The sequence below is a fragment of the Lepisma saccharinum genome, chromosome 10 (genome assembly GCF_977018435.1).
Source record: "Lepisma saccharinum chromosome 10, izLepSacc3.1, whole genome shotgun sequence".
Taxonomy (NCBI): Eukaryota; Metazoa; Arthropoda; class Insecta; order Zygentoma; family Lepismatidae; genus Lepisma; species Lepisma saccharinum.
In genome coordinates, this window is record NC_139238.1 from 18,423,488 (window position 1) to 18,432,868 (window position 9,381).

The window sequence follows — 9,381 nt, forward strand, 5'->3', positions numbered from 1 at the left end:
CTATGAACAGAAATAAGTTTACCAACTTCTAAGAAATCAGGTTGCCAACTCATAGAAAATCAGGTTGCCAACTCATAGGAAATCAGGTTGCCAACTCATGGGAAATCAGGTTGCCAACTCATAGGAAATCAGGTTGCCAACTCATAGGAAATCAGGTTGCCAACTCATAGGAAGTCAGGTTGCCAACTCAGGAAATCAGGTTGCCAACTCATAAGAAATCAGATTGCCAACTCATAAGAAATCAGATTGCCAACTCCAGAATCAGCATCATCATCTCACTGATATGAATAATATTATTTACAATTTCTGATTGATTTTTTCTCCTGTATTTTATTCTCTAGACTTCAGGCTTCGCATAGGCCTAGAATATACGCTCCTAGTTGAATAGTATTGGGTGAGAGACTTTATAACTTTGGCCAAAAAAGCACGTCATGAGCTTTCCTTACACGGATCATTATAATAATAATAATCATTTAGTCGTCGTCTTATAATCAAGGGGTCCAGGGTTCGGTACCCGGTGGAGGCACGGATTCCACGTTAAACTTGATTGAATGATTTGGCTTATTTTACTTCGCTTTTCTGCCGCTTTTGACTAACTGCGAAGATGAGAATGAGTGATGATACAGGGTGGCTACTCACTGGGAATTCCTTGAATTCCGGGAATTCTGTGTGAATTATTGTCTCCGGGAATTGTGCGTGAATTTTTCTCCGTAGACGTGAAAAATTGCAACTTTTATTAATCCAAATTCCATTGAATTTATACAAAATGCCCTGAGGCAAGTTTTTCACAGTTTAGGTTTAATTTTTATCGAGGAGCGTAAAGAAAGCTGCGTGGAAAATAAAACGGAACTCTCTCTCACACTGTTTACTTAGATTGATCTGCAAAATACACTAACAATCTGACAAGATACGGAAGAATATTGCAAGGTAAGATATCTTGAAGTTAATTAGTTAAGTTTGAGTTTGAAATTCTTATACAATTGAATTAACAATTTTTTTGTAGATTAGTATATCCCGTAACATTTGTGACTTGTGTTTATAGATTTATTTGAAATAGAGAAAACATCTGCTTGTATCCTTGAATTTTTTGAAAGTTAGCCTTGAAAACCGGGAATTATACTTGAATTTTACCATGGTCCTAGAGTGGCCACCCTGTGATATGACGTAATTGATGAAGGGACACTCACAAAGAACACTCCTGGTTTCGAACCCGGACCCCTGGCGTTGTTGCACACTGTACGCAACGGAGGCCTCCGAAAGAAGAAAGAACCGGTACGTAACATAACACAGATTAGCACTCGTTATGCAATATATATATATATATATAAATAAAATTGTCTGCATGGTAAATATATATGCATAAAAATAAGCGGGACCTTACAGATCGAAAATGCCGGCATCTGTGCCACCCCTCGCCGTCTGCAGCCACGCGTTATCTCGGCCCCGAGCCAAAATGAACGCACTGTATAAAGAAAAATAAAATTTTATTTTATTTATTTAACGCCGCTTTTCAGCCACCTTTGGCTAATAACAACGATGAGTGATGATGAAGGAATACTCCCAAAGAATACTCATGGGACGCCTCTCATCGTAGCGCGCTGTGCTAACCACTAGATCACAGAGGTCGGTTGCAAGAAAATAAGAAAGTACCTATATGGAATTAATTAATCGCGAAGATGAGGATGAGTGATGATATGATGAAATTGATGAAGGGACACTCTCAAACATCCATGCCAAGGCCTGGATTCCAATCCGGGACCCCTGGCGCCGTAGCACGCTGCGAGAAAAGAAGAACATTATGTAATATTTAAGCAGAAGTGAAGGAATTCTTATTTTGTCCATGCTGGTTGGTGCCCGTGGCTTTGGTAACGTTACTTCACGCTACCCATCCTTCCCATACTCAATACCGGTCTATTTATTCGCCAGGGCAAGACTTGTTTTAGGTTTCTGAGAATTCTGTAGGATATCGTGACCGAGATACTGGATATGTTGGGAAAGGAGGAAGAGAATCCTGCCAGATCACTTGCAGCATGCGCCGTAAACCTTCCTGTCCTCTTGATCATCTCCCCCCTCCCCTCTATCCCCTTCCACGGGATTTTGGTACATCTGCTTCAATTCGTAGTTTACCTGTTCCGAGTTCATCTCATGACTTTCTGGGACCGAGGGCCTTGTTCCGATTTCCCCTGATTTAAATATGTTTTACAGTATTAATGTAGGGCCGCGCTGGTCCAGTATGTGGGCGTCTGAGTGCGTCGCGCGAGTCCCGGGTTCGAGTCCCGGCAATGTTCCTTAATCGGCTCTGAGGTTTACCTAGTTTCTAGTAAATTAGTACATCGGAGCAAGCATGGGGAGTAAAGACTGCTGGAGCACGGTGCTGATCACATCACCTAAATTGACTGGGTTTTTTTTACATTAAGTTTTTGTTTAAGACCACTCTATGCACAAGACATTCTACCCACGACCGAATCTACAGTTTAAAGTAGAATCCAAAACCACTATGTGTCAAACCCGGCAACCACGTTACCACTATACAATTGGGGAGGATTTCCAAGTGGCCAAATGGGGGCCTCCTCGATGACGCAGTGGTAGCGTCGTCGCCTTGTAATCAAGGGATCCCGGGTTCGATGTCCGGCGGATCTCACTTTAAACCGTAGGTCCAGTCCGAATTAGCCTGTCTGTGCATAGAGTGGCCTTAAACAAAAACATAAAGAAAGAAACAGTCCATTTGTGTAGGTGATAGATAGAACCTCGTTATCTTTCTCTTGGTAGACAAAGGTTAGCATTAAAAAGCCATAGTGCGGGGCCAAAAATGAAGAGCAACTGTCTCCTAAATTTGCCACTGTTTAAGCTGTTGTTTTTTTTCTTTCTTTCAGAACGTGATATCGTGACATTTTTTATCACTCGACTCCTCTGTTGCAATGTACGAACGTTGTGTTTCTGCCGAAACGATCTCAGTATGTGTATGTGTCCGTTTCACGAAGCTGTTATGCAAAGGACAATCCATTCGAATGTTTTGATTTGATTTATTTTATTTTACTTCGCGTTTTGTGCCTCTTGGCTAATTTGCGAAGATGGGGATGAGTGATGAAATGATGAAATTGATGAATGGACATTCACAAACAACCATGCCTGAGCGGGATTCGAACCCGAGAACCTTGGCGTCGCAGCGCGATGTGCTAACCACTCAGCCACAGGGTCCGGCCCATTCGAATGTGTTCTCCCAGGTTTGGAGATGTTGTCGCCTTCCTTCGAAACGTAACCTTAACAAAAATCCTAATTTACCATCCTTGTGACTTGGATCTTCAAGATTTAGGAAGAATTCAGACCGAAGGCACACACACGTCGTTTGCAATGAGTGACCCAATCAACAGAAACTTTTCACACCGTAGCGGCACGACAGGCTGCACAAGCCTATGTTCGATTTGTGGAATCCTCAAGCGACACGTATAGCTTGTAGCTTCGGCGTGAAACCTGGTGGGTCAATCTCATTGTCACCTTGAAACGGCAGCTCGTGTTGACCACAGAAGAAAAATATCTTGTCAACCGGTGGGAATGTCCCTTAGTTTTATTCTATCTCCTTTTTCTGTGCTTGTTAATTAAACAGGCAACATCTTACGGTTGAGCATTCACAAGAGATGCGCTATGCAAACATTTTAGCGGAAAATGCAGGCTCCACCAGGCATACCGTGCCACTGCTCTACAGCGACAGCAAAAGATCAAGCGAAGTCAAGGGTGACTCGGTAGAACAAAGAATGGCACGGTATATACCACAGACCCTGGTTTTGGAGTCATGGTCCAGCTTGCTTTTTTCGCTAAAATTTCCACATATGCAACATCTTCTTGCTTTCTCTTCTCGACATTCATAAAATGTTCGGCCTTCATGGCTTTGTGGTAGTGTTTGAGTGTTTTTCCAAAACTGTTGACATAAGACTCCTTTTTAACCCACGAAACTCTCGGACTGCATACAGGAACTTGGTCCGGTCACTAATAAATCGTCACTCAAAACTTAGATGTTCAGTCGATCTGTGCAGCTTATTTCCTTTTTTTTTTTTTTTTTTTTTAATGATGCTCCAATGACTATTACTGCTGAAATATTAACTTAGAGACCTTCGATCTCTTCGGCTCATGAGCCGAAACTAGCACTACACTGTCGGCAATGTCTTCAGCTTTGGACCCGAACTTATAATAGTGGTAGACTTCAGCACTTTCCAGCAAAATGTGTCCCCCCCCTAATCTCTACATCTTATAAAACTGTCAATGGACACTGACTGATCACTAATCGACTGTCACACTTACTCCAGAAGTCTTATAGAATGATTCTGTTGTATAGACCAACCGTGAAATTGAATCCGCGTATTTATATCCATATTATATTCTGGAATGTTCCGCACTTAAAATGTTTTGTAGTTCGACTCCACCTCCTATTCAAGAACGTTCCCTCTCGAGCTTTGTAGAGAATTAGTAATCCCACGAATCGCCCGACTCATGGCGCTGTCTTCAACAGTGCTTTGTTATGCAACTTGCAAATGCTGACAAATCTTTAAATAATGCTCAAGTTCGTTGCGACAAAACCGAAAGAGCAAGAAAAGTTTACATACAATATTATCAATAACAGGGTTTTCCCTCAGGGTTCTAGAACATTCTCCGCTTTTCCTCGATAATTATATCCCTCTTTAAATATAATCACAATATTTCATTTTACACACACAAGCCAAAAACCTCATTTTATCTAATGTAAATAGAAAAATTTCGGAGGGGGCCCGAGCCCCCTGAGCCCCCCTCTGGATACGTGCCTGCTCAGAGCCTTAAAGTGGACTTAGAACACCAACTGAATCAATCACTTAATCAAAATCAACAAGTGGCCGAATGAGTGGACCATAGTTCTACAATCTTCTGTTTTATGCCTTTATGTTGTCATGCGTCGAAGCAGAGGGGGCTGGTGGGGCTACAGCCTCTCCCGAAATTTTGAGATGATCAAAATTCTCAAATGAAAGCACTAATGAACTCGGGAAAACGAAAGCGGTAAGTGAACACCTTCCTTAAAATGGCCCCCGTTTACAATTTCTTTTTCTGTGAACAACCTTTTAAGACGGTCAAAAATGGTAATTGAAATATTTTATAGTATCCCGCCCCCTCCTCCCCCTAGAACGCAGATACCGGGTGGCCAGAATTAAAGTTACCCAACTCAGAGCCCTCTGTAGCCTGTTTGAGGCATCGTGGAACTCTGAAATTTGATGAATCCACTGTGCAGACCATGGGGAAGAGGATGGCGATAAAAAATAGTTCAATTTTCCGCCACCAGGTTGAAATGTGGCGCTGTACTTCCATGATGGGTTGTACAAATAATCACGTTAAGTGATTTAGCTGAGTTATTAATTAGAAAGACATTTGCTAGTGGCTGGAAGTTGCGAGAAAATGATCTCTCGTTTATTGCAAGATTGCAAGGTAAAGGCAAATCCATAACCAATTGTAGCAGTTTACGTCATTATTACAACCCATCATCATGGAAGTACAGCGCCACATTTCAACCTGGTGGCGGAAAATTGAACTTTTTTTATCGCCATGCTCTTCCCCATGGTCTGCATAGTGGATTCACCAAATTTCATAGTTCTACGATGCCTCAAACAGGGTACAGAGAGTTGGGTAACATTAATTCTGGTCACCCGGTATATAATATCTACCTTACAATTTCATTCTTCTCAGAAAGAAAGTTCTTGCGTACGCCAGTGCGCTGGAAGGTAATATTACGGTATAATTTAAAGATGACTGTGTATGTGCATGCACACAAGTATTGGAAAGTAAATCATGTACTTCCACGTGTCTTCTAATTTAAGTAGTAATATTTAACTAAATTTATATTATTTATTTCCCAATTTATCACTTTACATTGAGGCACGCATTACAGTAACTAAGTATAAAATGCAAAATATATGTACAGACTTACGTATATGAATTTTTACAAAAGTTGACAAACAACTTAAATGGCCTACGTATAATAGTGGTAACTAGACATGATAAATTTATATGAAGAATAATAAAAAATAATCAAATACCGCGCATAAAATTCGTGTACATTAGCAAAAACATGCACAATTAAAAATAACGGATAATATCGGTTTGCCAATGTTATTTATGCTCTTTAACTGTAATCTCTCGCTAAAGATTTCTTAACATCCACGTTAGCCAATTATGATGTGATTGGATAAAGTCAGTAGAGCGCCACGCTGTGTTCGTTGTCGAAAGTTGTTTGTTGACTTTGAAGCACATTTTATGCTAAAATAATTTTCATCGGGAGTGGAACTACACGCAGAACTCGAGCCGATCTGCGTGGCGGAGTGGTTAGCAGAGCGTGCAACGACGCCAATTCATCTATTTCAAAATATTACCCATTCACATCGTCGCGATTAGACAAAAATGGCAGGAAAGCTTCGTAAAATAACCTAACCTAAATCAATCAACACAGAACATGAAATACATCAATTGACTCATTTAAACGTCTGGTTTTGGTTTCTTCCAAATTGGCCCGATGAATTTTAGTGCATCACATTTAACAGCAGCTGGTAAAAGTACCATTTGCTGCATTTTACTGTTTATTTTGATGCATCAAAAGTGCAACGTAAGCAGTTTATGCACCTTATTGAATTCGAAACAATTATTCATACTTGCGTCATTTGATGCATTTTGAGTTGTTGTTTTAAGTCCTCTTTATGCACAGTAAGGCTAACTGTGACTGGACCTACAGTTTAAATTGGGATACGTCCGGTATGTGCCTTGAACGGGTATCGAACCGAGATCCCTTGATTACAAGGCAAGTACGCAACCACTGCGCCATCGGGGAGGCCCTGATGCATTTTGAGTTTAATGTAGAATCAGAACCACTGTGAAACATATCTCCACAGAGGATCGAACCTGGGATCTCTTGATTACTCGTCGAGTTCTTATCCTGCTTGAAGAATAATTACTGGAAATGTAATTTGATTGATTGATTGATTGATTTGCTTTATTTTGCTTCGCCTTTTGTGCCACTTTTTGGCGAAATTGGCTTTTGGGGATGAGATGAAATTGATGAATGGACACTCACAAACATCCATGCCCAGGCCAGGATTCGAACCCGGAACCGCTGGCCTTGCAGCGCGATGTGCTAACCACTCCGCCACGGGGGGCCGACAGAAATGTCAGGCCAAACCCGAAAAGTGAGAGAACAAAATAGAGATCAATAACCGGAAAAACTATAAAAACGCCGAAAAATATTATTTCAATTTCAGCTTTCGAGATCAAATTTCACAAAGAAGTCACAAGCAACTATATACTACGAAATGGTGACGAGAAAACTTGTTAGTACGTCTTGTAACTTAAGCATCGACAACTCAATGTCGAACGTAATCGTGGAATCTTGACTCTGCATCGACGATGACCCTGCTGCGAGCGAGTTAATGGAGCCTCGTATCTGATTCCGGTCGAGCGGACTTCATCCTGCATCTGATAGTGGCACCTGCGTTTCTTATTGCTTGCCCTGGCATAGTCATCCACGGCCGCACCGAGTTATGGTGGTCAGAACTAAGGATGGCCAAATCCGGATAAAATTTTAATGTGGTATCGGATAATTTTCTATCCGAATTTCAAATTTCCGGACATCGGATATTCTGATATCTGAATTATCTGGATATCCGAATTATCCGGATTTCAAATATCCGGACATCAATTATTCTGATATCTGAATTATCCGGATATCCGAATTATCCGGATATCCAATATTCGGATTAACCGAATTATGAAGATATTCGGATTATCCGAATTATGAGGATATTCGGAATATCCGAAATGTTCGGATATCCGAATGTATGCATTATCCAAATAGTTCACCGTAAATCTGTTTTATGGGCTATGCACATATTCTTTTATTCGCCATTTTTGTATTTCACTGAACGGATTTTCCACAAATCCTTCATCAAATCTGTTTTATCCGAACTATTCGGATATTCGGATATCCGTATTATCCGTTGCATCCGAAACGGATATCGGATAATTTGTGGCCATCCCTAGTCAGAACATCTTTTTGATCTTAAATTTCTTGAGAAAAATAAGCAATTTAAATTATTTTGCTCCAGTTTCCTACACACGATGGCATTCAAAATGTTTTTGAAGCAGTTCTCTTAAAAACTTAAATGTAGTCATCCAACAGTGAAGATAAATCGGACACAAGTAAGCCTTTAGGGGGCCCCCAGCCATTGGCATAGTAGAGGGTTCGTGTATGCGTATGTAATTAATAAATGTAGTTACTCAGGGGTACAGAAACGAATACAATATATGCAGTACTACACTGACCGCTGCGTGTGTGTGTGTGAGGGGGGGGGGACTATGAAGCTAGAGATCCTAGGATCGAACTTTGGCAAGGGGCATTAAAACACCTTATCCAACAACACGATAATTTGAAGGTCCGAAAGGGAATTTTCAACCTGAAGAGCGACAACAGATATGCCAGAAGAGAGATTGAAGAGGTGTTGCTGGTGGATTGTGATTCCAAGAATGAGGCATATTTCTCCCAAGTTTCAGGAATTCCACATATTTGATAATTCTAGCTTGATTGTCTCGACTGAGGATTCTGCCAGCATTGTCTCTCTGTTGTACAGGGTGTCCCAAAATGATCACCCTGATTTCATATGATCTTACTCTTTAGTAAGAACATTAGTAGGAACATAAGTCGAGAGTATTTGAAAATAAGATCCTTAGGAAAATATTTGGGCCTAAAAGGAGACATGTGAGTGGAGAAGATTACATATTTTAGAAGGACATAATTTGTATTCATGTCAAGATATTATTAGAATGATTAAATCAAGAACACTTAGGTGGGCAGGCCATGTGGCACGAATGGGTGAGGAAAGAAGAGTTTACAGGATTCTTGTTGGGAAACCTGATGGTAAGAGACCAGTAGGAAGACCAAGACGAAGATGGAGAGATAATGTTCAGATGGACCTAAGGGAAATTGGTAGGGATGGAAAAGAGTATATACATCTTGTTCAGGATAGGGACAGATGGAAGGCCTGTGTTGCTGCAGCCATGAACCTTTGAGTTCAAGAAGGCTAGAGAGTTAGTTAGTTAGTTCTTACTCTTTTGTGATTGCACTGATTTTGATTTTTCTCTCGCAGATGCGTTGAACCAATCGTCGAGTTTTTCTGGCTGTGTGAAATTAATATGCAGGTTCGTCAGTAGGGGCGCTGTTGCTTTTTAATCTTTTACCCCTTTCGACTGTACCTGTTTCTAAAAACTTTTGCATCCAAGATTTTATCAACTTCACATCTGTTGGTTGTTTTCCATAGCGAATTTGAAACTTCCGTTGCACCGTTTTTGGTGATTTTGTCTCAGCCAGCCACACGACACACT